Source organism: Carlito syrichta, unplaced genomic scaffold (genome assembly GCF_000164805.1).
Source record: "Carlito syrichta isolate Samal-C Ts95f unplaced genomic scaffold, Tarsius_syrichta-2.0.1 Scaffold308336, whole genome shotgun sequence".
Lineage (NCBI taxonomy): Eukaryota > Metazoa > Chordata > Mammalia > Primates > Tarsiidae > Carlito > Carlito syrichta.
Genome location: NW_007252432.1, coordinates 360,636 through 388,590, shown reverse-complemented (window position 1 = coordinate 388,590; position 27,955 = coordinate 360,636). Strand labels below are relative to the sequence as shown.

The 27,955-nt window shown below is 38.6% G+C and overlaps 1 long non-coding RNA gene across 1 annotated transcript in view; it reads right to left on the bottom strand.

Moving 5' to 3' along the window:
• Positions 1-6,755: 6,755 nt before the first annotated feature.
• LOC110596314 overlaps positions 6,756-27,955 on the bottom strand; it is a 231,854-nt gene continuing 210,654 nt past the window's right edge. Inside the window, exon 2 of the long non-coding RNA XR_002482388.1 lies at positions 6,756-7,181. This is a non-coding gene — a long non-coding RNA (uncharacterized LOC110596314). The remainder of the gene's footprint in view (positions 7,182-27,955) is intronic.

Below are 27,955 nucleotides of genomic sequence, written 5' to 3'. Positions count from 1 at the left end.
AAATATTTTTAAAATGTTAATTACTAGGTTAAACACAATATTACATGTTACACATTGCTTTTATTCACATAGTTAGTTGACATATAAGCCTGGACAAGTGTTTACATTCTTGTTTCTTCTTCTTTGGTAATTTAAAAATTTTGAGGGTCCACAGAAACCCTCTGCTAACCCTCTTCCTGCAGTGAATAACTAAAGAATGTTAGATCCTCAAAGGCATCAGGGAGAGGTTAACATCCACTTCCTCTCTGGGTTGTTCTAACCAGGCCACCTGATCGCTGTGGAGGTGCATGTGGAAACTTGGAAGAAGACTTGATGACAGGCAAGCCACAGAAAGCCCCTTTCCCAGTACTCCAGCCCCTAGAACTTTTCTTTACTAACTCACTAAGGAAATCTGCTCTCAGTATCTCCTTTCATTCCACAGTGACAAAGGCTGTACCTAGAATGGCACTTACACACAAGGAACATTCAGGATATACTGTTTCATCTCAAAGCTCTATATCACCAGCTGTACTGCTTTTGCCCTGGCATTCAGGTGTATCTGGACACCTCTGGAAACATGGAGGGTCGGGCATCTGATAAGGGATAGAGAGTCACAATGACTTAGTTCAACAAGAGCAGGCAAATGCTGGAAAGAAGTGATACAAGAGAGAATGGTGCCTGTGATTCAAATAACCTGCTGGACTGAACTTAAACCCCAAGGTCACTTTGACTGCAATAAATGAACAAATCAAAGATATACGAGATCATGTACTTTGCCCTGTGTGAGCCATCAGAAAGAGGATGGGAGATAACAGTAAGTGTGTAGCAGGAAACTAGTCCTGGTTCCTGGGTGCTGATAGGGCTTCCCTTTGTTGTCTGAGGCACAGTAGAGACCAACCCATGAGACTCCTGGGTGGGCACCTGTGGTTTGAATTGTGCCAAGAGGTGTCTCCACAGTCAATGGAAGGAGGAGAGCAGAAAACAAAAGACACCCCCTAAACCAAGAAGCTACTCCATGTAGTACATGGCAGCATGTCTTGGTTTCCCAGAGGTCTTTGGAAGGTATTTCAGAAGAGCTTCCATTCCCACTGAGTGATTGAAGGCAGAGCTTGAGAACGGCTTGTCTGGAATCTTATTCTACCTACTTTAAGCCCCATGAGGCCAGAGGACTGGAGTTTTAAGAAGAAATAGCAGCTTACATTGTTATCTCTTCCAGGAACATTTGAATTGCCGTAAGTCTCAACTCAAACTTGAGGTATGTTTTCAGACATCAGCCTGAGATGCTCAGGTGAATATTTTGGGCAGTGGGGATTTTTGTGCAAGAGTTTACAATCATATTTCATAAATAGTTTGCATATAACACCAACATATAGCTTAATATGCAAGCCCGTGTAGTCAGACAAAAATCTGGGTTCCAATTCTGGCTCTGCTACTTATCAGCTAAACAACCAAAGACAAATTTTGGAGTTGTTTTTGTTGTTGTTCTTTTGCTTTTGTTTTGTAAACCTCTCTGAGGCTATTCCTTCATCTCTAAAAATCATGATACTGAAATACACTCCATGGGACTGTTTGCTGGTTAAAGGGGCTGACTGAACACAGAGTTGTCAGCACGGGGCTCACCAATATGAGAGATGAGCCATACTCAGTTCAGATCTCAGAGCTCCACCTCCACAGTCCAAGCATGGGCTGCCTGGGAAAACTTCACCTCGCCCAGTTCCCCTGGGGGTCAAGGTGTTGCTGGGTATCCCTAATAGATCCAGCCCCTGTCCTTCCCCAGGGGGAAGACAGCACCCACCGTCCTCCTAGAAAGGAACCTGAGATCCTTTGCAGGTCCCATCAGCTGCAAGCTCCATGTCCCTCATCATCTCTTCGACCTGTGCCGAGGTGCCAGCACACCCACTTGCCTGTTTCCCCCTTTCTCCCAACTCTCTCTTGTTTTTCTGGCAAATGGTGAGATCACGGAGGCTTACACAACTTGGAGCGGGTTTTCCACTGCTGCCTCTGAGTTTCAGCCTTCCCAGCAGCCGTGACATCTGAACACAAATTGAGCAACATTAATGAGACACAAAATCTCAGCATTTTATTCTCTGCTCCTATTCTAAAATGTTCATAGGAAAGTTCACATAGTTCTTTTGAAGAAGTGCACACACACACACACATACCCCCACACAAACACCCCCCCCCACACACCAAAACCTCCCACCCCAGGGCCTGTTGCTGACTTGTGTGTGAGAAGCCAACTTGCTCTGGATGTGCAATTCTGCAGTCTATGAAGGCACAGTGGTAGATTACCCAATAGAATGGCCTTACAGTTTTATAAACTATTTATTAGGCCCGTCCTGGAGTGCTACATCAATATGGCCGTCGGTGAAGCAAAGCAGAAGCTATAAAAATATCATCTATCCCAAACAAGCTTCATAATCAAACAAAGCCCCGTGCTGGCTGGGACAGGTTTGTGTTCTGACACATAAGGGCCCTTTCCATCTTTAAAACAGACCATTAAAACACCAGAACACTTTGGCTCACAGAAGTCTAAATCAAAAGGGAGGGGGGAAAAAGAGAGCTCTTTGCTCCAAGAGTAATGATGCCTTTTCCAGTTCCTAGAAAAGCTCATTGCAATAGAGATATAATATTGCTTTTTTCATTGTGGCTTCTTAGTTTCTTTCCAACACCCAGAAAATCTCCCAGGGGTTCAGAATTTCTCCTTCCTTCCCTCCAGGAATCCCTTTCTTTTCACTCTATATGCACACAGTGACAATGCTGTGATTCCTTCAATATTATTTTGTTGTTTTCTCAATAAATAAAAATATACAGATTGATACATATTCCAGAAGGGAAATAATAGCAATAATAATAACCTGAAGTAGAATGAAATCAGCCCAGTGCTATGCTCCAATTCCCCAAGGCAGAGGAGAATAGGAAGCAGGTCAATACACTGGTGTTTACTGTGATTAACATTTCCAGCCAGTGCCCTTCCAACTGGATCCAAAACATGTCTTAATAAACTGCATTCCAAAAACCCTTATATTTCCACCTTATTGCATCTGCTAGAATGAGATATAATATGTGGACTCGAGGAAAAGTGACATTCAGTGAATGAGCTGCAGTGAGTTATATAAGGAAGCCAAATCTCATTCCCCACCACCTGGCATACTGCTTGTGGCTTCTCATCATGATTCTGGAAATCAATCTGCAACTAGAATTTGTAATGGAGATGCTCTCCTCTGGGCTGTGGGCTGGGGAAGAGGGATATGAAATGATATCAAGAGGACAGAAGACAAAAGAAGGGAAGTGGGGCTACAGGGCATGGCTGTCCCACTCAAAGTTGTACTTCCATGACTATTTTTTCCATGAGGAGGTCTGAGAACATAAATATGCATAACCTAATAAACCACAGCTAGCCAGACTATCCTGTACCTCACTCTGGGAGAAGTCTTCTCTGACATCTCAGTTGTTTTTAGATCTGGGTTGAATTTGTGGACAAGGAAGGAAAGACACAGTCTAGGCTCAGGAGACTGAGCACACACAGAGAGAGAGCAGATACAATGCCCCACACTTTTTCCCTCCCCACCTCTGTTTTCTTTTTTTTTTTTTTGAGATAGGGTCTCACTTGGTCACCCAGACTGGAGTGCAGTGGCCGCTCCCGGCCACCGCAGCCTCGCCTGCTGGGCTCCGGCGATCCTTCCGCCTCAGCCTTCCGAATAACCGGAATTACAGACATGCGCTACCACGCCCAGCTGTTTTTTTTTTAAAAATTTATTGTAGAGATGAGGTCTCACTGCCCAGGCGGGTCTCGAACCTGCGGGCTCAGGCAATCCACTCACCTCAGCCTCCCAAAGGCGCGGGATTACAGGCTGAGCCACTGAGCCCGGCTTCCACCTCCATTTTCAATCTTCATTTCCTTCTTATAATTCTAGAGATGCACCATCTACTATGACCTAGGAGAGTGTGTATTGGGGAGGAAGAAGGTAGCATCTGTAATATTTTTGTGTATTTACAAAGCACATTATGTTTTTCAGAATTTAAAATCAGAAAGTAGATTGTCTCAGAACTCCATGAGCCCTTAGGAAAAGTGAATAGAATTTAGACTGAAGGGTAATCACCCTGAGTATATGCCTGGTAGGTAATTCTTAGAGATCTGTGGACCCTTCATGAAACTGGTGATGCTAGTTAGCTACTAAGCAATCAGTAACAAAATGTTTAGGATCTATCCATCACATCGTAGCCTTGCATGTGCCATGGAGAATCAAACAAACAAATTACAAAGAGTAAACAGATGTGAGTCAATCCCACCGATGGTCAACTTTATCATGTTAATCAAGTCAGCTACACTGTCTTGTTCCATTTACCCCCAAAGAAAAGAATTTCAATGCTGAGATATATTATACAGCAGTGACCCTAAGATCTGATCTGTAAGACTAACTCATACAGTAAACCCAGTAGCACATGGGTGCCCATTAGGTTTTGAGAACATCAGTGAGAGATCTTGACCAAAGTGTTTTCTCTCTTTGGGAGATTTCTCCTTATACCCTAAAGAAAAAAACAAAAACCCACAAAGAAAAAAATACATATCCAGATGGTGTGCAAGGAAGAAAAATATTGGAACAGGTCTTTCACTTTTAAACTTCTCTTAGTAGCACAGCTGGATCTTCTATGTGAGAGGAGTTAGAGATATCTCAGTGAGAACTGCTAACAGTGAAAATGAGATGATTTTCTGGGTTGTGGTGGAAAAATGTACCGCCTCCCCAAAAAAGTTATCACTGTGGGTCCATGTGGTACCATAGCTTTAGACCACAGAGGGATTTTCATCAGTGACAACAGCATGAAGCAGAGTTCTGCAGAAGTAAATGGGCACACACGGAAATAACTCTAACACGTCTGCTGGAAGGCGATAACACCCACAAAACTAGAACAGACCAGTGGCCTCCCTGTTGCTTGAGACTGGGACCCGAAATCACAATGCCATACCAAGGAGGAGTTCTACCTTGCCTGGGCAGTGTTGTCTTTTCTTCCCTTTCAGCTTGAATCACCTCTTTTCCTCCAATCCCTACTTGTTTTCAGAGGTGGCCCCAAGTGAATGAGTGAGACATCCTGATGCACATCCTCATTTGAAAAAAATCCATCAAATAACTTATATAATGTGCTATGGTCACATCAAAATTCTATTGACATAAACAGGTGTGAGGTCTGTGGAATGCCCCACTAAATAGGATGATAAATTAATATGGACAGAACATGTTCCAAGGGCAAAAGTCATGCAAACAAAGTTTCTGGTCCCATCTCTTTCCCTGGAGGGATATTTTTATAATATCACTCAGTAAATAAACAAAGAGCACACAACATCTAGTTAATGCCTAGCTTTAAAGGTCTCTTTATCTGTTGAACAAATATTTCTTAAGAATCTAAACTTTTCCAAAAGCAATTAAAAAAAATAAAAATGTCTTCATTGGTAGCAGTTGTAAACCTAGCATTCTAGGAAAGTCAAAGAAAACTAAGGTAGGAATGCTTACAAAACCAAAGGAAGGCTGAAGTTCCAGACTTTGCACGGATCTGAAGTTTAATAAGTAGAAGCATAGATAGCTAGAATCTGAAAGTACAGTAGATGATGACTTCCTATTTTAAAATCTACATCAAGTCTGCAAAGAAAATATAAATAAGCCAAAAAAAAAAATTACTGGGCATCTTCAATCAAAAAATGCATCATTTAGAGCATACCTTACTGGGTTATTTCATTCTAGACCTTCATTACCTTTGAGCTATTTTACAACTCTGCAAGTTACAGATAATTGATAGCAATGCAAAATAGTTCATGTCTAAAGACATGCAAATACTTTGTCTGGTTCAGGTTTAGTCACTTTCCTCACTCATAGAAAAAGCCAGTTTCATGACCACTTGCAAACTGCTGTCTAGTACTCTATTTCATATATATTTGCACTTCTTTAACTTATATTTTGAAACATATACAGCATCTGCTTGGTGTTATTATTAATGAAGTTAATGATAATTTTCTGTCTGTATGAGAATCATGATATCATCTTTTATGAAGATCAGCTTTTAACAAGTAACCAGAGATGTCCATGTATTTAACCTAATAAAATAAATAACATAGATATAGACTATCATGGAATGTAAAAAAGTGTTGGTGAATGAGACAAAACTAGGACAATGAAAGAACAAGTCCTCTGCCCAAATCAGAGTGAGAATTTCCTTTAGCCATGTCTGGGTAACATTTCCATTAACTTGGCAAAGGGAGGGGATTTCCAGTAGAAATACTCACAACACCGTATGGTTCTATCTGTATTTTATATAGATTGAGATCTGCAGTTAACTGTTATTATGCCAGCACAGTTTGCTCCTGATACAGATTCAGTCACTGTCAGCTAGCCCATTTTTGGCTCTCACAACCACCTGAATTAAAAGACTCCTTCAGGTGCTGTAGGATGAGGTTCATTATTCTGGAAGCTTGCTTGACAATTCCATTAACAACTCTGATCCTAGAGTTGATAGAACAGTTCTGCAGTAACTTTTATGGGACAGTGCCTCAATGTGCCAAACGCTACAGACACAAAGAAAATGTATAATTTCAGTCCTCAGAAAAGCATCATTCATTGTCTTTCTGTGATTTTATTTTCCTGATGTTTTATTCAACTATGAGTATAAAGATTCTGAATTCTATAATTTAGGAATAAGGTACTGATTGACTTTTCTCTGACTCAACCATGAAATAAACTGGTATATAAACAAAATATATGTAAGACTATTTTCTTCTTTTAGAAAAGGAGGAAATTATTTGTGATGTCATTATTATAAATGAAATTATTATAATTCACTTAGCTGTTGTATGAAGTTCACTTTTAGTAAATAGATAAACATTGAGTTCATGAGAACCCATACAATGAGTTGACGTACAGCAGTAAAATGTCTTTTGGCATTCATTCTCCAGTAATTTTGCATAATTGTTTTACTGACACTGATCCAAAACTCACATTGCTTTTCCCACAAACAGATGCAAACCCATTAACACTGAACAGGCATACCTCTGTGTGCCCCACCAATCTGCAGGAGTCAAGAGATGGAATGCAATCTCTTGGGCAGGATGAATAGGAATTGGCCAAAGACTTCCTTCCAATGGGACTGAGAATTAGGTAGGCTTCTGAGCTCTTTCCTGAAGAAGCTCAAAACAATAATCAAATATCACTTACCTAGGGAAAGACAAAGGGAGAAGAGATAAAGGAGAGTTAGAGTTCACCACAACCACATTATGTTCCATTGAGATGATCTATTTTAAGCAAAGGGAAGTTTAATACAATTCAAGTTCTTCACAAGCCCCAAGTAAAACCCGAGTTTTAAGTACACCCAAGTAAAGGTCAGTTGTGAAAATGGAAAATTATTGCAAAGGCCATGTGGCCTGCCGTTTGTTTTCTTTTCCCTTCTGGTGTTCTTATACACGTGCATTTAACTATAGAACATGGGCCTTGTAATAAGAGACTGGTTGGGGATTTTGTGATGTGCCAAGGAAAAAAGAACAAATGCATACGACCCAGCTGCCTTGATGATTATGGAAGTTCTGTAGCTATGTGGTTCAGATGCTGAGAAGATTGAACTAATAAAAAAGAAATGAGAGAACTGTCATCACAGATTACATAGTATTTATCCCAAAATCTGTTCATTATAGAAATTTGCAAGACAAATGGGTTTTTAGCCAGGAATGGCAGCATTTTCCTCCTGGTAAGTGCATAACTAGGCACCCAATTTGTTTAGAACATGATCTCTCTCTTTAAAAAAATAAAAAATAAAAACAACAAGAACCAAAAAAACCAAAAAACAAAAACAAAAAAACCAACCAAACAAACAAACAAACAAAATGCCTGACTTTAAATCCTGGGAAAATTCCTGAAAATATTCATTAGGAGGTGAGCAAAAACAAGTTGAATTTGTACAGTTTTATACAATATACAGATGATTTTCTTAGGTATTGTCTTTGATTTTCATGGCAACATTTTACTGTGGGTAGAACAGGTATTATTCCCCACCTTTTCCTTTTTCTATAAGTAACAGGGTCCAACTTGATAAACCAACTTGCTCAAAATCACATTCATGAAGAATGGTAGTTTCAAGACTTGAAATATGTTCTCCAAGTTTCACATTGCTTTCTCTTGCTCTTTTGATCAAATTTCAGACACAATATAAAGATAGTAAATAAGAAAAATACAGAAAGAGAGCAGGATGAGGGAGAAGGGAGGAAATGAGCAAACTGAGGAATAGAGAGATAGTAAAAGGCCACTCTAGACTCAGAATGGGGAGGAAGGGAAATGGAGGATGGATGAAAAATTACCTGCCAGGTACAATGTGCACTAATGGAGGTAAAGGGTACACTTAAATTCCAGACTTCTTCACCACTATATAAAGCAGCCATGTAACCAAAAATAATGTGTACCCCTAAAACTATTACAATAAAGAAAAGTATTTTTTTAAAAAAAGGGAATAAGGAAGAAAGAAAAAATATAAAGGTATGCAAATACTTGGAGCAAATTCCTCATTAAATTAAATTACACAAGTAAAAAGCATAGAAAAGTATCTAACATATAGAAAACTCCATAAAAGTAGTTGCTATTATTGATTACTTTCATTCTATTGACTCCCTAAAAAATTGACTGGAACAGAGGATATCATCCCAACGATGGCTACTCTTGGCCCATCTGTATTAACATCTAAATGATACTGGCTAGAGGAGTAGCTGTGTTGGAAAAATACCATTCTTCAAGATAAAAGCCTCTAAAAAGAAGACCTTTGGGTCATGTTTTAATCCCTTGGCTTTGATAAATGGTTAATTTCTGACCTGCTCACCAGCAACAAAGTACATGACACGCTGTTGTATTCCAGTGGTTCTAATGACATCTTGACTTTCTTCCTAGGTATTTTCAAAAGTCTGAAACTTACCTGACATGTGCATTGCATGACTGACTACCTGTATGATAACCAGTGCAGCCATAACACATGGTATAAAACAAGTTTTGCACAGAAGGAAAGGCCATGAATATTAAAAAGAGGAAGTGGTTCACTTTCATACACATCTATAAGTTTCTTGGTGCCATGACCACTATTTGACTAAGGAAGGGAGTTTTTAGACCCACATCAACAGTAAAGGGGACTTTGGGTAGTATCATGAGATCATCATGTTTGTAGCTTTTTATTAGAAGGTCATTATAGCCTTATTCAGTTTATGACCCAAATACACCTAATCCCCTCATAAATGCTTCTTATTCACCACCCAGCACTTTCTGACACTGCTGGCCAAATAAATGGTAGCTGTTTCTACCTGGGTGATGGCAAGGCTGTTAATTGTAACACTCTATGAAACTTAATTATGCGAAGCAAAGAGGCAACTCTGGAGCTATTAATCAGAGGTTTGATTCAGAAGTAATTTGTTGTTGGGACCCAAAGAGCTGTTCTTCTGATTCCTTCCACTGTGCTGCACTAATAGTTAATCCCCTGCTTTAATGGAAGCTGCTGGGGTTGGAGCTAGGAGGCAAAGCAGCTTGTGAACGTTGCCTTGCTTATTAATGAGCAGACACCTAATTTCTTCTATTTAAGTCACCTTTAATTACAGCAATCAGAAACCAGTATCATTCATGGGCCATCAAGTACAAGTAGCCAGTGACTTATTTCCCAACTGCCAGAAAATAGAACAAAATAAAATGGATAGATTATGAAAACTGGGTTAATATGAATGAGAAAGTGAAACCAAACATAGCCAAAATTTACAGAGGAAAGTCATTTGCGTCATGTCTGAAAATTTTTTAAAAAGAACATACAGTATGTAACTTTCTAAGAGGAATGATTTGTGGTGGACGAGCAGGCTAATGGGAAGAGGAGAAGGGATCACTACCTGACAAAAATAAAGACACACTCTCACCACCACCACCACTGCTATCACTGTCACTAAACACCTTCAGTGGAGCCTCAGGGTCCTCGGCATAAATCTATACATCCATTCACTCAAAAAGCATTTATTTTTCACCTATAAATTGCTCCCCAGCCAGGTTCAGTGGCTCAGCCTGTAATCCCGTGCCTTTGGGAGGCTGAGGTGAGTGGATTGCCCGAGCCCGCAGGTTCAAGACCCGCCTGCAGCGAGACCTCATCTCTACAATAAATCAAAAAATCAGCCGGGCGTGGTAGCGCATGCCTGTAATTCCGGCTACTTGGAAGGCTGAGGCGGAAGGATCGCTGGAGCCCAGCAGGTCGAGGCTGCGGTGGCCGGGCATGGCCACTGCACTCCAGTCTGGCGACAGAGTGAGACTCCAACTCAAAAAAAAAAAAAAAATTGCTCCCCAAGCTAATTAGATACTGGAGACAAAAAGATGCACCTGCTATGGTCCTTTCTTCCAGCAAGCTTACAGTCTAATACAAAGGATGTGCAAGAAGGTAGTAAGCACAGTAGTGCAGAGGTATGGAAATCACACTGGCAGGACAGGAAAAAGTGGGATTTAAAAATAATGCAGAATTAGGTTTGCAAAAATTAAGAAAGAAAAAGAAGTGATGAATCTTGGAGAATTAAAAAAGACAAATTGACTGAGATTGAGCAAAAAAAAAGTTTTAGAATAAAGTAGAAAAATGGAGAGAGCTTGGTATAAGGAAAGCCCGGCTCTCTGATGCCAGCCTAATCTTCATACTTCTCTCCCGCTGCTCTTGCGTAAACTCTTTTTAAGGCAGGGGTGGGGAGGAGATCACTTTTTTCTCCCAAACATCTTTGTTCAACCCCTCTTCCAAATCTTTTGTTCTTGCTGTACCTGTCAGTAATGCATCCTCCATATTTTTCCAAGTTCTACCTATTCTTTAAAGGTAAAGTTGTCTCAAGTTCAAGTGATTTGTTTCCTCTAAGCACAGCATTGTCTATATCACTCATGCACCACTGAGTCACACATATTTCCTGATATGGTTACTAATTCTTCAAGTGGGTGCTTCTAGTCTTAGTGATACCATAAATACTTCAAGAGCCTGGGTAGTGTAATAGGCAGAATAATAGCTTCTAAAAATATCTGGTCTTAATCTATGGAATTTGTAAATATCACCTTAGATATAAAAGAGTCTTTGCAGATGTGATTAAGCTAAGACAGTGATGGAGATATTATCTTGGATGATCTGGGTGGGCCCTGAATACCATCACAAGTGTCTCCACAAGAGGCAGATAGAGGGTGATTTCATAAAGACAGAAGAGGAGGAGGTAGTGTGACCACAGAGGTAGAGAATGGAATGATGCAGGCGTAAGTCAAGGAATGCTTGCAGCCATGAGAAGCCAGAAGAGGCAAGAAGGGCATTTCTCTAGAGTCTCCAGAGACCACAGCCTTGGCAACAAATCGACTTATGCCCAGTGATACTGATGGATTTCTGACCTCTGGAACTGTGAGAAAATACATTTCTGTTGTTTCAAGCCACAGGTTATGGTAATTTGTTAGAGTAGCCATAAGAAATGGATACATCATTATAATAGCTCCCCTATCATAGTCATTCTAGATATGGGTGGCATTTAGTCATCATTACATTGTCCATGGTACAATTAATGCAATGCCATGCCTATAGTAGCCATGCAATATATAGTTTTTGAAGTAAAGAAGAAAATTTTATGTCACTTGAGAAATAATTTGCTCACGAGCTTTTCTATAGATTTTGGAAACAAAGAATTACTTTGGGAGGCTGAAATAGAGAGACAATCTGCTCAGAGGTATTTGTTGCTTAAAGATGAGGTTTTCAATTTGGTCTTACTCCAAAAATACTGATTTGAGATTTTCCCCAAAATGAATAAAAATTCCAATCCCAGATCAGAATGTTTATATTGGTAACACTGATAGTTTTTGATAGGTATGAGGATATGTTTCATATGTTTAGGTAAATGTGGCTTTAAGTCTTTGTTGGATTTATTTCAGAAAGAATATTGATGTAAACTTATTTGATGAGCTCAGAGAAGAAAAGTTGGTTGGCCCATTTAAAATAATCCCTCAACATGCAGCTTAGGCAGTGTACATGGCTCATTTAGAGTAAATATCTGCTTGTCTGTGCATATTCATGTGTGGAGGGTAGGGAAACAATCAGGAAGAAACTTAATCTGAACACTAAGTATTTATAAAATAGTATGAGTATGCATTAAAATGAGCTAATATAATTTCACCCAATGATATATTTAGGATCCATAGTCAGAAATTATATAGGTCAATTCACAAATATATATGAGTATGACATATATACTAGGCACAAGAAAATGTAGAATGTTTAGTTCACATACATAATTTTATTGGGGATATGAAAAGCTTAGAAAGACCTAGAAGATGTTAGTCAATCAAAGGTCAATGCAAGGTTTTATTGTGCTAAGTTACATGGTTTTAACTATAAATGTCAGAAAAATTAGGAGAAGGAGCAGTCCATTATGAGCTAGTATAATTGCTAAAAGCTCATACAGAAAAACTAAGTGAGCTAGGGTGTGATTCACATTGTTAGTCAAAGGGGCAGGTAGGAGAATGGGCATGGCTGTTCCAGGTAACAGTATATGACAGAAATGCTCACATGACCTATGAGGGGACCATCACATGTCATCTTTGTCTTAGTATTAACTACTAAGCTTGGTTCAAAATATATGTCAGAAGATTCTTGAAACCCCATTGAATGTAGAACGCCTTCCTTTGTATTCCTTGGGATAATGTGCAAACTTCAACCTCTCTTCTGAATCTCAATTTTTATAAATTGAGATGATAAGATGAGATTCTCACAAGTTAAAGAGATGTGAGGTTACAAGTTAGGATGTAGTGATAAAAGTTCATTTAAATAAATTTAATTAAGAAAGCTCACACAAAGGGATTCCTTTCTCTAATACTACTGAATTAAATCAACTTAGGAATGATTAGATAATTTGCCAACATACTACACTTCCAAGCTTTTCCACTGAATAACACTCTGTGAAATGACTGTGTTTGGATAGTATTGTTATTGAGCAAAATACCTGAATATTAGATGACTTGGACTGATCTTTGTTATGAAACATTTGCAAATAAATAAACATTGGAAAGTAAGTTTAAAAAAAAAAAAGTCTGAAAAGAAAATGCAACCCAAAAGTAAATACACTGAAGTTCTGTCATTGGATAATGAAGTTAGAGCAAAAGAGGGAAAATGTGAGGCCTTCCAGAGCACAGGGAAGACAATTAAGACACAGGAATGGGAATTGGCATAAGGGGAAAGTGGCACTTGGAAAGTATTTAAGCATGTAGAACCAATTTCCTTACTAGGAGGCAATCATACACATGGCACAAGAAGAGAAAACTCTAACAAAAATACGCCTTATCACATGCTGTCTACCTTCATCTACCTACTGCATAACAGAATGCTAATGGTAAGCTGGATGACTTCATGATTGCTGATTGCTGAGTCTGCTATTCACTGCAGTTGGCCTGTTGGTTCCTTAGTGTTTCACTAAATAATAAAGCTTGAAAAGCTAGCAAGTAAATGAAGAACACCTGGATCCTATTAATACCTTGCATCAAAATGAGTATTTGAATCCTGTTTGATGTTGAATGAAACTTTCAGAAAATATGCTTCTACATGTATTCTAAGATTGACGTGAACCTATTATCATGGGCATGTTATTGATAAGCTGATATCAGTCAATTACAAGTTAGCAAAATTAATGGCCAGAGGAAAGCTTAAAATGTGGGAAAGATGAGAGCATTGGAAAGTATACTAAAACAAAAAAAGAGGGAATACATTGTTGAACAGAAAAAAAAACAGTTACAGAATAGGGTCACCAAGGACAGTTTACATACGTATAGCAAGTTTCTCTTGTTGCTCATGTCATCAAAGTGAAGAATGGAAGACTCCATACTCAGGTGTAGAAGCGACTCCTCCACTCTTCAGCTTTTTATCACTATCATTCTATGTTCTTGTGGATTTAAACTTTAATAACTACTGGAACAACTTAATGTGCAAAGTACTTTTCCTAAGTTAAGTTAATGTGTAAAATTTTTAACTGATAGAATTGATAAATTTGAGTACTGTCATTTTTATTTTACAAAGCTCTTTGAAATTTAGAGATGTTCACACAAGGGAATACAGTGTACTAGATGGCTGAATTCACAGGGGAGGTAAGATTCTACAGCCGGTAGGAAAGATATGAATAGACTCAGAAATGCAACAAATATCTGTTGTGAAATGAAGCTTATATTCACTCTAATGTAGCCCTTTAATTGTTAAAATAACAAAAAAAGGGAGCAAAGCATCTGAATAAACAATATTTGTGGAGCTTAGCTTCTTGGCCCCTTTTCTTGGAAGAACACCAAAGACTGAACAGGTCTCAAAATGCACAGAATAAACTCAGCAAATAGAAGACACTATGCTAGACACCTGCCAGCAGTTCCATGAACTGAGAACTGGTGTGACTTCCATTTCACAAATGCAGAAACAATGCCCAGAGAGAGTATGTGATTCTAGCTCTACAGCATGCCCTTGGATACTACCATTTGTTTAGTCAGTTTATGCCAATGACTTTTTGAAAGCACAAGTGTGAAAACATGGGCTAGCCCAAGCATTAGAGTCCAGATGAAGCAAGGTATCCTGACATCCCTGAATCTAACAGTAGAATTGAAGATGGGACACAAATGTTGCCAGGGAAAGTGAACAGCTAATACCCAGGATCTGGCCCATTTGCCTTAGCCACCACTTAACCCTTCCTCTTTAAAAATACAAGTGAGGGACTTTTCTTAATAAAAATGAATCTTGAATTATGAAATGCAAATTGATAAAAGAGTGAGATTCACTTGTGCCAATTTGTTTTATCACCACATTTCTTGAACTCTGTCTTAAACGTAAGGAAACCCATCTACACCAAGACATGAGCCATATGAACTACATTCTTAAGACTCCATAGCTCAGGTGTAGTAAGCGACTCCTCCACTCTTCAGCTTTTCATACAGAGAATGATATACAGAGTCTGATTCCTAACTTTGTTCTCCCTTATTACAATCATTCTCTCTTTCTCTTGTTTCCATTAAAGGAGAAAAACTCCCTTTCTTTTAATATTTATGCCCCCATAGAGATATTGTGAGGATTACATAAGATAACAGATATGAAACAAAAAGCACAGTGGCTACCTTAGAGGAATTCAATGAACACTTAATATTATATTGTTGCCCAGACACACAGGCTTCCCCATGCACGCCCTCCAAGGATGACCACAGCAACATGCAACACTGGAAAAGGGTGACTGGCTCACACATATCTTCATTGAGTGTGGAAACGGGCAAAGCCCTGTAGGAGGATGAAGAGCCTTCCCTTTGGCTAAGAACACAGAGAACTCAAATAAAAATTCCATAAGTAAAGGAAGTCTGACTGTGAAAATCATTTAAGTGGCTTGCATATGGATATGCAGTTATTTTTAATTAAATCAATAGTTTTAAGTGATTGCCCATTATAGATAGGCTTATAATTACCCCTAGTCTGTCCGCTAAGGCCAAATTTTATCACTCTCTGCCCTCAGATGTCCTGATGTATATACTTATGTCAGGGTTCCCTTACAACCCATTTATGCACACCAGTGCCTACTTCTCCCCTTTCCCAAACAGTTAATAACCATGCAAGTTCCCAAAGTATCCTGGGACCTCCTTCCACAGGTGACATCTCAAAGCAGTAGTCTTTTTCTGTTGATCATAGACAGTTCACCTTAAAATTACATGAGTGGAAGCCAAGATCAATGGCAACCTGATTTACAGCAGCTCTTACCAACAGCTTGTGGAAATTAGAAATAACTATGGGGTCAAATGACTCACCAGTAATTTGACATTGGTAAATCTGGCTTATTTAGAAGTCTTAATTAATAAGGTCTTTCACATCGCTATTTTGACTGCAAGAGTATCAGTACATTACCTGAAGGGTCTTTGAGGGCTTAAAAGATGCTTTAAGGTATATCACTATTAGAAGTACTTTTCTACTCTCTTAAATATTGAAACATATCAGAACTGGCAGTACAATAGTGTAGCCATTCACAGCCTTAACCAGCATACAACAAAAGAAAGACCCATAGGGGAACTGCCCTTGGTCTTGAAATTGTGAGTGCAGCCCAGCTGTCAATAAAACAGGTGTCTGTATTTCTGAGTGTCTTAAGAAAGCTATGAATACCACAAGAAAATAATCTAGAAGCTTTAAATGGACTTAAATGAAACAGAAACAATGCAAAATATAAAAACAAAGACAACTTCATAACTAAACACATTATTTTAAGAAAAAGACTGGTACTTAGTTTTGAATGATTATTTCATTTGGCCAGTCCAAAGTTGATGTTGGCTTCGATTTATGAGGGAGAATTTCTTGTCTTAGAATTGCTATACAATATGAGTTTTGGACATATGGAGCAACTTAGCAGAGATAGCAGTATATATGTGTGAGCTACAGTTTCCATTTTCTGTTAAAGTTGCACTATGACACACAAAATGCAAATGTTACATAATTGTAAAAAATCCAATAAAATGTGGAAATAGCTCTTAAGCAGGTGATCTGGTCTATCTTACCTTCTCATGGTTCAATTATATGATGAAGGGAATAAAAGGGTGGACCCAACTTTGAAATAGCAAAGAAAAGGACATTCTACAATTTGATGTGGTTCATGATTTGCCTGAGACCAGAGAACCCTCTTCATGCCTAGTAAAAATTTTCTATGCCACAATCTGATCCTATTTTTACTTGTTTTGCCATTTTCAATTTTTAATTCTATTAATTTTTTTTCTTTTTTAGAGACAAGATCTTGCTCTGTTATCTAACCAGGAATGCAGTAGCACAACCACTGTAGCCTCAAACTCCTGGGTTCAAGCAATCCTCACTTTAGCCCTTAGAGTAGTTAGGATGACAAAAATGTGCCACCATGCCCAACCACTTGTTTTTTCTTATAAAGATAGGGCCTCACTGTGTTGCCTAGACTGGTCTCTAACTACTGACCTCAAGTGATCCTCCCATTTTGTCCTCCCAAAGTGCTGGGATTACAGCTTCTGGTTTTATTTTTAATAGAGACACACACAACTGGTGACGTATTAGACTGTCCTACAACTGAAAATTGGTCAACTTAAGGACAGTGTTTGGTTTAGTGGATAATTCTGCATCAACCACACAGTGAGTAAGTTGTAATATAGTTAAGAAACACTCAATAACTTAGTAATGATACAGACTTGAAGCTGGAGTGCCATGACCACCTAGTAGCCACAGTTCTGCTCTTCTGTAACTCCCTCCATCATCCCTCACCTCCCTCTATCTTTGAATTTCATAGGCATAGCATCTCACAGCATTTATAAGTTCATTTAAAAAATAAAAGTAAATGAATGTTAGAGGTAGCAATGTGGGGTGAGCAGAGGTAGGCAAGGCCAGGGAAAGTAACATCTTAAGAGTAAAGAGAGCAAAGAGGTATGAGAGACCATCAAATGCAACTCTTTGCTTTTTAGACAGTAAGAACCTAAGACTCAGAAAGATAAAATGGCATGACTGAAGTTCACAGCTAGTCAGTGATACAACCTAGACTAGAATAAATCTTCTAGTTTTGATTTCTATATCCTTTATGCTGCTGCAAAATATCTTTATACACATATGCTAGAAAGAGTAGCAGGGTGCAGGGGAGACCAAAGTAGACAAAGTTTGTTTTTCAGCATCTCCATTTGCCCTTTCCTGAGCATTTCTTTCAGCTGTCAACATGCCTGTAGTAAATGTATTATTAGCTGTCCTGACTTAGGCAATATGTCAGCCTTTCTAACCCTCCATATTAGCCCCAATCAAGAGAAAGAGCATGGTGCTCACTCATAAGCAGACCCGGAACATTTACCATAATACTCTAAGGAAAGGATTATCAGTAGCAGGATGCTGCCAGGGTGGGGGTGAAGACAACATCAGTAAGGGTATCTGCTCTCAAATCAGGCAAAGTGGGGACCACAGGGGAGGCCCAAGCTTTATCTGTATGATGTCCACTTGTATACCTAATCCTGAATTGTACCCCACATCTTTAAAATAAAATATGTTTTTTAAAAAAGAGTGCTAGCACCAACTTTGGTTTCAGAGGTAGTTATAAAATAGCAAACTAGGATTTAAGGCAGATCTGTTTTGATTCCAATATCTGTGACATGGACTATGCCATGTTCACAGTGACTAGGAGGATTGAAGGAGATGATCTTCATAATGTACTTGATTCACAGTATACATTTAACCAATCTCATTTCTTTGTTCTCTTATTTTCAAGATTCCTTTTTGTTTTTTTTACTTCCCAGGCAAATTATCATGGACTTACTATTCCTAGAGCATTTTTATTACTTAGAATTTTTATACCTTTTTTTCTGTCAGTGAACATATATAAAGTTTTGAAGCACGTTCAGTATAAGAGCTAAAAATCTAACAACTGAATGATGAGATAAAAACCAGGCTGAAGAGAAGAACTCTATATGCAATACCAAACACTTGAGCCTTTGTCTTACGGGCTAAAGGAAGATATGGGAGACTTTTAAGCAGCAGAGCAATATAATCTGATTTTTATTTCATGTGAATCAATTTGATTGCCATGTAAAAACTGTATTAGAGGTGGGGGAAAAAAACACTAGGGATACTAGTTTTGAGTGGTCAAACACTGGAGAAATAAAGAAGGCATAGTTTGTATGGTAGGCTACTGTAAGAATAAAAACCAAAAGAACTATTGTTGTTTTTCTTGCAGAGGAAAGAATTAGCAATACTGAAATAACTATTTGCATATTAGTATTAAAAAATAAATAAGTCCTGGATAATGAGAACCAGGTTTCTCACTTGGAGAAAGAGGTTTCAAATAATAAAAGAGAGGAAGACTAGAATAAACCCTGTGGTTCTGAGTAGACTCAAAGGTATTAGTATGAATTCATGAGATTTTAAAATACGCATACAGTTATATAGAAAGATGGAGAGAGAGAGCAAACATGCACACATGCATGCTGTATTTATGCTTGAGTAAGTACGTATTCATATATTTCCTAGCCACATTCACTCAGAGGAACTAGATGCTGTCAACCCATAGGAAAAAAGAACACTCCCAGCACCAAGATCTTGGTTTCTAAATACCATTCATCAACAGACAGAACCAGGGATCCTTAGAGAACTGGTAGCTTTCAGGGATAAGGATGGAAAACTATGAATCTGTAGCATTTTCTGGGGCCAGAAAGTAAGAAAATGCTTTTAAAAAGAGAGAAGTATATAAATATGAAAAACAAGAACCACCAATCTGAAAGAGTTCCCGATAACTAAAATGGAGCAACTTGAGAAACAAACAAAAAAACAACAAAGATTAAAATAATATCCATAAGTCCATAGATATCAATAAATAATTGAATATCTAAATAAATGAAGGAGGAGACCACTCTTCTTTGAAGAACAACTCCAATGAACAAATATGAAAGAATCAGGAAAAATCACCATGAGAAGTCTATAATAACAATTGATTCAGGCAGGAACCACTGATTAATGCTAAAAACAATAGGCACAAGTTTAAGCAGAAACAGGATATGTTTCTCTTCCCAAGTATTTACAAACAAAAAAAGTGACTTTACAAGGAGAGTTCTGGAAGATAATACATTCACCAAGATACCAGGGACAATATCACCAGTAAGTGATACATATCAATATCATATACCAGCTGTTGTCATGAACTGTGAAGAGCCCATAACATCTTTGGCATCTTTCTTAGTAATTCATAATTTTATACTATTCATAGGAAAACATCAGGCAAAACAAGAATGTAGAAAGCAGCAAACTCTTTGAAATTGTACAAAGCAGTAAACTCCTTGAAAGTGTCAAGATCACAAAAGACAAGCAAAGAATAAGAAACGGTCACAGACTTGAGGGATGACCACTAAATGCAAATGTAGAATCCTGAATTGGATCTTGGAACAGAATAGAAAATTGAAAAACATTTTAACGACCTGCCTCTATCAAAGGAGAATGTTTAAAAGCATTCAAACTCTAACAGCCACTCGCCGTTGTCTTTGTAGACTCTAGTGTGGCTATGTGCTCTTTGAGCTGTGGTTGTCGCCATGTTTCCTGGCTTTGAACCCCTTCCCTACTCTGGGGAGGTGAATCTCCTTTCTCTCTCTCATTTACTTTCAAGATAAAATAAACGATATTTTCCAATCTAAAAAAATGGAGGAATTTGAATATGTTCTATAGATTAGTTAATAGGATTGTGCCAAAGTTAACTTCTTAGTTTTGACAATTATCCTATGGTTATATAGAATGTTGACATGAGAAGAAACTAGATGAAGGTTACATGGGATCCCTACATTTATTCCAAAACAAAAGTTAAGCAAAACTTCAGGCAATGGAACTAGAGATAGACAAGGGAAAGTATAGCAGAATCTATAAGACTGGTGATAGTCTTATAAGACATGGAGAATGGGCTGAGCAAGAATAATTAGTGGTATCTGTCCGTATGGAGCAATCAGGTGGGAGTGCAGGTTTGGAGGGCAAGGAAGATTTCGTTCTGGGACATGCTGTGTTTGAGGTGCTTCTGGGACATCCAGATGGACATGCAAATGAAGCAGTTTGATAAATGTGTCTAGAGTACAAGAGAGAGATGTAAATTGGAAATATAAATTGTGAAGTAGTCAGCATCTAGAAATTTGTTAGAGGCATGAAGATGGATAAAATCATAGAAAGCATGAATGATGAAGAGAAGGAAGTCTGGAGGGTGAAATGCAAATTTAACTCTTGTTCACACAAACCTTATTTTACAAACTTTTATGGATCAGGGGATATGGCTTATTGATTTCTGTGTTCTCACCACTTAAGACCAGGCCTGACAAATAATATGTGCCCACAAACATGCACTGAACGTGTATGAACAAATTAATGAAGGAATTAATCTACCTCCTTGGATGCCAGGATGATATGGAAGTTTAAATCCCTCTTTTTGTCTGTTTTATTCACCAGCTCATCGTGCCTGAATCTGAGATTTTACTTAAAAGACATTTCCCCCAAGTTTAAAAGTTTAGGTAATTGGCAGAATTGATACTGCAAAGCAAGCTATACTTTATGGTATAATGTCAGGTTATAACTATTCAATTTATCTCCCGCACAATTTCTAAGAGAATGGCAAAACCACAAACAAGCCATCTTCTCACAACAAAAAATGTAGGGACTGCTTTTAGGTGGGCCTTGTCTAGAACAAGAAGGAGCTCACTTCACTCCTCTTTCATGGTTCTTGCTGAACAAGCAAGCATCACTCTTCCTTGGGAGGACTTTTGCCACCCAGGGTTCAGGTTTTACATTCCTAAAACCTGAGCACGATGTTCTGGTAAATGACACACATAAGGAGCTGGAATGAGTCGACCTATGCCCAGTGAGATTCCTCAACCTGAACTCCTGGCTGGAGTAGAAAACACAACAGCATACCTTCACCTATACATCCTCACACAGTGCGGAGTTCCTGCCTGTGCTTCCAATACTTACACGTTACTGTGCGTGCTATGCAAATACTCTGCTAACATTGTTTTGTTCTGGAAAAAAGTGAAATATAATGATATTTTAAAAGATGAGTGGCTGCTGAAATCCCCATAACATCGCACTGTTTGAGAAAATAGAGTTTACCTGAATATTTTAGGCTTAACAATTGCCGACCAGATGGCAGGCAGCAATATAAAAGGTATTACAAAGCTCCAGCTCCTTATGTGTGTCATTTAGCAGAATATCGTGCTCAGAATTCTGTTCTGTCACTGTTTGGTTAGTTAGTCTCCTCCCCTCACTTCATTTTTATATTCTCATGCTAACACTTCAGGGAAAAACATCTTTTTAAAGTATTGCTTTGAATTACTAATTTATTATCTTTGCATTTACTGGCATTTTCCTTGAAGTTCCAAGGGGTAGACATTGGAGAAAGGAAGATGTGAATCCAGAAGAAAAGATGCAGAACATACTATGTAACATACTGCTTTCCCTCCAGTTTGTTGGAAGCACTGAGAATTTGGCCCAGACTTCCTAGAGATTTTTAGGTAAGCCAAACTGCATCATTATTGGTGGAGTCTTAGCAATGTAAAAGCAAAATGCTCAGATGGTGGTCAAACAGAAGCTCAGGGACAAAGGGATGGGGTGTTTGGGTCAAATCCAGCTATGGAAAATGAAATAAACCCTAAGTAGGAAGACAGGACATGGTGTTTCAAAAAACGGATGATTCAGAGGGGTCAAGAAAGAGAAACCACAAAGAATTTAGGAAGCTAATATGATGTCAGGATGACACAGAAGTTTAAATCTCTCTAAACTACAGGCTAGTCATCTGCAGGAGTGATTGTGGCCTAGCAACAGATAGAAGGGGCCACACCATGGGCTGGAGTTCAGTGTCTGGGAGGAAGTCTAAGCAAAAGCCATCCTTTGGTGCAACTGGAGCATATGAGAAATTATTAAAGCAGATATTCAGGCATGGAAACAAGGCAGTGACAAGATACGAAGACAGTGCTACAGCTGGACATTGGTGACAAAAACATCACAGTGCTTCTCCACTAAGAGCTGAAGCCAAAGCTAAAGTAGGAGAGACACAAAGTAGACTTGATGCTGCAACACATTATTCACTGCAAGAGGATTCATTCACTCTCTGGTGCAGATGGCGTTTCATTGCCTACTTTGGAAGTGAACTGGAAGATTGACCTCTATCCAGGATGAGAAGGAGAAAATATAATAATAAAAAAATATATATTTGGGCTGGGCGCAGTGGCTCAAGTCTGTAATCCCAGCACTTTGGAGGCCAAGGCAAGAGGATTGCTTGAGCCCAGGGGTTCAAGACCAGCCTGGGCAACTTGGTGAGACCTGGTCTCTATTATACATCAAAAAATTAGCTGGGTGTGATAGTGCTTACCTGTAGTTCTGGCTACTCGGAAGACTGAGGTGGAAGGATTGCCTGAGCCCCAGCAGGTCGACACTGGGGTGGCTGTGAGTGTGCCACTGCACTCCAGCCTAGGCGACAGAGTGAGACTCGGACTCAAAAAAAAAAAAAAAGTGTGTGTGTGTGTGTGTGTGTGTGTGTGTGTGTATACAATCAGTTATAAAACAGATATTAGAGGCAGCAGTCAATTGGAGGCTTATATGTTAAATATCTTTCCTCTGTAGAGATTGAGAATTCTTTTATATCTAAGTTCTCTCCAAAATATTTTATGACAAATATATATGAGTGATAAATGTATGTAACTAGTGAGGCTCAACTAATCAACGGAAAGAAACAAGTATGTTCCCTCCTCAGTAGAAAGGATAACCACCACCACAGAGAACCTCATCAATTACAACAACAAAACACCTCACTGCAAGACTCTTGTTTTGCACGGACTCTCCAATCTTGCTCCTCTCCTGCATTTCGCCTGGTCTCTGTGTACGCGCATCTGTATCTGAGCAGAAAGAATGAAGTCATAGAGGATGAGCTGGAGCCCAGAATAGGCTGTTTAAATTAGTTCCAAGACATGGGTAATTGTCTAGCTCTTCCCTTTATTTGGCTTGTGTAAACACAGATTTAAATGATTGATCAAAGATAGAATAGCCCCATAATGATAAAAAGAAAATTAGTGGAAGCTTAAAGAAATCATGTTATCAAGACTGAAGAAAAATAAAGGATTTCAAGCCCCAGCCCAGGCAGTTCTCTCCCTTCTACAACCTGCAAAGCAGTTATTACCTGTTTAGGGAAAAAACAAGAGTTTAAAAAGGTTTGAGTTTAATGACATTCTAAAATTCCGAGGTCATTCGGTTGCCCCACCATATGATAAAAAATCATGTAAAAAGTCCTTTAACCTCTTTAAACCTCAGTTTTCTTACACAGAAAACACCTACTGTCTCATAGGTTTATATTGATGATTAAAGGATTAGCTATATATTAAAATTATTTTATAATGCCCTATTCACCTTAAGTGTCCCAATGACAAGTTTGATGGTAACATATATGAATGAATAAATGAATGAATGATGTTGATATGTGGCTACAATAACCGAGTGATTTTTATACATGGATAGCATAAGCCCATACTACCATTTATCTTTATGATACTTATCACTATTTGACATTACATGATATATTTATTTATATACTGTCTTCTTTATATAAATGTCTCATAAGTAGCAAGCTTGTCTTATTTATTGCAATAACCCAGTGACTAGAACAAAGCTCAGCACTTAGTTGGCATTTAGTAAATATGTGTTCCATAAGTGAATGAGGTGGTCAGGATTTGAACCTAGATCTGCCTAACTCCAAAGCTGGTATCATTCACCACTAACTTTTCAAAGTGAATAGATTCCAAATGATGGAGGAATATTTCATTCAATACCATTAGGGACTTACATAGTTTGGGTAGGCAGAAAGATGTTCCTCAAACATGTACATATCCTCATTCCAAGAACCTGCAAATGTGTTGCTTTACATGGCAAAAGGGATTTTGCAGATGGGATTAAACTAAGAACCTTGAGTTGGGGAGATTATGCTGGACTGCATTTATTCACATGCATTCTTAAAAGCATCCTGGAACTTTTCCAAGTTGTGACTGGAGAAAGAGATTGACAGTGGAAGGAGGGTCTAAGAAATGCTATGATACTGGCTTCGGGTAATGAGGGACAGGGCCAGGAGCCAAGGACTGCAGGTGGCCTCTAGAGGCTGGAAAATACAAGAAAATGGATTCTCTCCTAGAACTCCAAGAAAACCACTATCCTACTGACACCCTGATGTTAGACCAGTGAGACCCAAGACAGACTTCTGACCCACAGAACTGTAAGATAAGAAATTTGTGTTATAAGCCACTGTGTGGCAATTTTTACAACAGTGATAGAAAATTAATATAATGGTAGAGACAACATTATTCATTTGAAGAAGTTCATTGCTTGCTCACTACCAGAATATGATTTTAGACATCATAAGAAACTCTAGCTCATGTTTTACCTTTTTTTTTTTGAGTTAGAGTCTCACTCTGTCACCCAGGCTGGAATGCAGTGGCATGATCATGGCTCACTGTAGTCTGAACTTCCTGGGTTCAGGAGATACTTCTGTCTCAGTCTCCCAAGTAGCTTGGACTATAGGCATATGCCACCATGACCAGCTAATTTTTTTATCTTTTGTAAAGACAAGGTCTCACTAATTTGCCCAGGCTGGTCTTGAACTCCTGGGTTCATGCAATACTCTTGCCTCAGCCTCCCAAAGTCCTGGATTACAGGTGTCAGTTATGTTGCCCAGGCTGGTCTTGAGCTCTTGGGCTCAAGTAACTTTCCCAACTTGACCTTCCAAAATGCTAAGATTATAGGTGTGAACCACCATGCCTTGCCTCTAGCTCACACTTTTGAAAACTAATTGGATTCAATAAACTACAGAATCGCTTAAACAGTCTCCCAAACTTCATGTCAACATTAGACAATTCAGGCCAGATGTGGTAGCTCATGCCTGTAGTCCCAGCACTTTGGGAGACCACGACAGGAGGACTACCAGAACTCAGGAATTTGAGACAAGCCTAGGCAACATAGTAAGACCTCATCTCTACAAAAAAAAATACAAAAACTAGCTGGGCATGATGATATGTACATGTAGTCCCAGCTATTCCGGAGGCTGAGGTGGGAGAATTACTTGAGTTCAGAAGGTTAATGCTACAGTAAGCCAGGATGGAGCCACTGCACTCCAGTCTGGACAACAGAGTGAGACAGAATTTTAGAAAAAAAATAGACCATTAAAACTTGGGACCAACTATAAGCATTTTTCTCCCTTCTACATGTGCTTATTTAAAAAAAACACCTTGAGACCTCAGTGGATTTTTTTTTTTTTTTGCTTCAGAAATATGGGCTGTCTTCCACAAACTATTCATTAAGCAGTGGGTAGCATATATTTCTAGAGCCAAAACTTCTTCTGCTACTGCTTTCCATGCTGCCTTCTATAAAAAGAAAAAAGAAAAAAAAAAGTCTTTGCCTCCACCATTTCATACCATATGAGATCTCCCCAGCACACTAACCGTTGCAGCCTTCTTAGGAAGGGGCCCTGATGTGTGACTTTATCAGCAGCCACTGGCTCGATGTACTCTGTCACAGCACCATCAGGTACGGCTGGCTGGGATACTGATGCTTTCTGAGTCCACAACTCCCAGCAATGGACATTGCTGCAAAAAATTAACGTGCATCTGTTCATCTCTGCAGACGGCAGAGAGTGGGCTGTAATTTTAGCTTCTATCCCCCAAATAATGTTTGTTGTCGTGCTGTAATCTTGGCAATCAGCGTAACAGATGAACATATCGTTTCATCTGAAATATTTGCTAAACATGATAGGACCTTGAAAACCACACCTCAGTGTGTGTGTGTGTGTGTGTGTGTGTGTGTGTGTGTGTGTGTGTGTGTGTGTTTTAAGACAGACCACGCATATTGGGTAGTATGTAGAATTAAAAACTGAACCAAGTAAGAACTAGAAAAATAAGGTAAAATGGAGAACTTTGAAAGTTCATTAAAAATAAATTAGATGCTTTCCCCCCATACCTTTTTCCAGAACTTAGTACTTTTTGTACCTTAAAAAGTAAAGACATCAGACAGACCAGAAAAGATATGCATCTATCTTTCCTCACTTAAGATATGAAACTTAATGCACATGCAGTTTCTAAAGTGAAATCTAATGACAATAAAAGTCACTTGGCCCAGTCAGCATTGGACACATAACTTTTGTGATATTATATTAAGTTGAGTACTGTAAAACTCATTTGCTTATAAAATAGCCTCAACCACCAAAAGAACTCTTCATTTTTAGAGTGGACATGCTGGCGTATATGTTGGATTGAAACTCAGACAAACCTGACCCACACAGAACTAGGAAACCTCTTTCTTTCCAAAGTCACCCCAAAGTGAAATTCACATTCACTAGGTCATTGCTAGAATAGAAGTTTTAAAATCATTTCATATCCCTCCTCACCTTCCTCTATATTATAAATTGCCACAGAATCATTACCTTCATCATCAATGAACTAATTCAACAAATGCTATAAGTTTCTGCTTTGTGGTAGGTATTGTTCTGGGTCTGAGAACATAGCAAGAACAAAATATTTGAGATATCTTGCTTTCGTTGAGCCCTCATTGAATAGGTGATACTAATGAGCAAACTGACATTGTGTTCCAGATAATAATAAATGCTAAATAAGAAAAAATTAAGCAGGGGGAATAGGAGGTGGGTGGTGGTAGGAAGTACAGGGAGACAGTGAAAATTGTGTGTCTAAGGGAAGAATATTCCAGGAAGAGGAAACCAAGGTAAGGTTTGTGAGGCCAGGGCACATTCTGCGTGCTTGAATAGGAGCAAGACCAAGGTGGCTGGAGCAGAGAGGGAGGAAAGTGGGAAAAGATAAAGTCTGAGAGGCAACAAGGACATTCTCAACCACAGAAAGAGCCAGATCCTAAAGCAGAAACAATATACACATTCAGAGAAAGAATATAGGCATCAGCCCCTTTTTATTCTGCTTCAAGGATAATAGAGTAAAAGCTAGAAACTGTGTTTTATGCCTCTGAAGATCTTGTTTCTTAAACACCTTGTTTTTTGGTTTTGTTTATCTGAATATGTGTGGGTCTACAATATGGTTTAAATGTATGTGTGTTTGTCACATATGTGAAGATCCTCAGTACTAGTAAAACAAGATGCAGTAAAGAAATTATGACATCACCAAGTCCCATGTGAACATCTTTTCAATGTTCAATTGGCTATTTTTTACGAACACAGTTCCATTGTTATGTTTCATTAAATCTAAAATGCCATTGCCTATGAAATGCCTCATTATTCTATGATCCTTTAAGGGAGAAAAATATACTTCTGATTAATCTACAACATGCAACCATACATATATCACAATTTCAGGGATATATTAAAATTTGGAAATGTATATATCATAGAATAAATGGAATATAGCACACTTCCCTCCCTCTTGATCTATAAGATGCATAAACCTTGACTGATTATCAAAGTTCTAACTTATTTGACTTA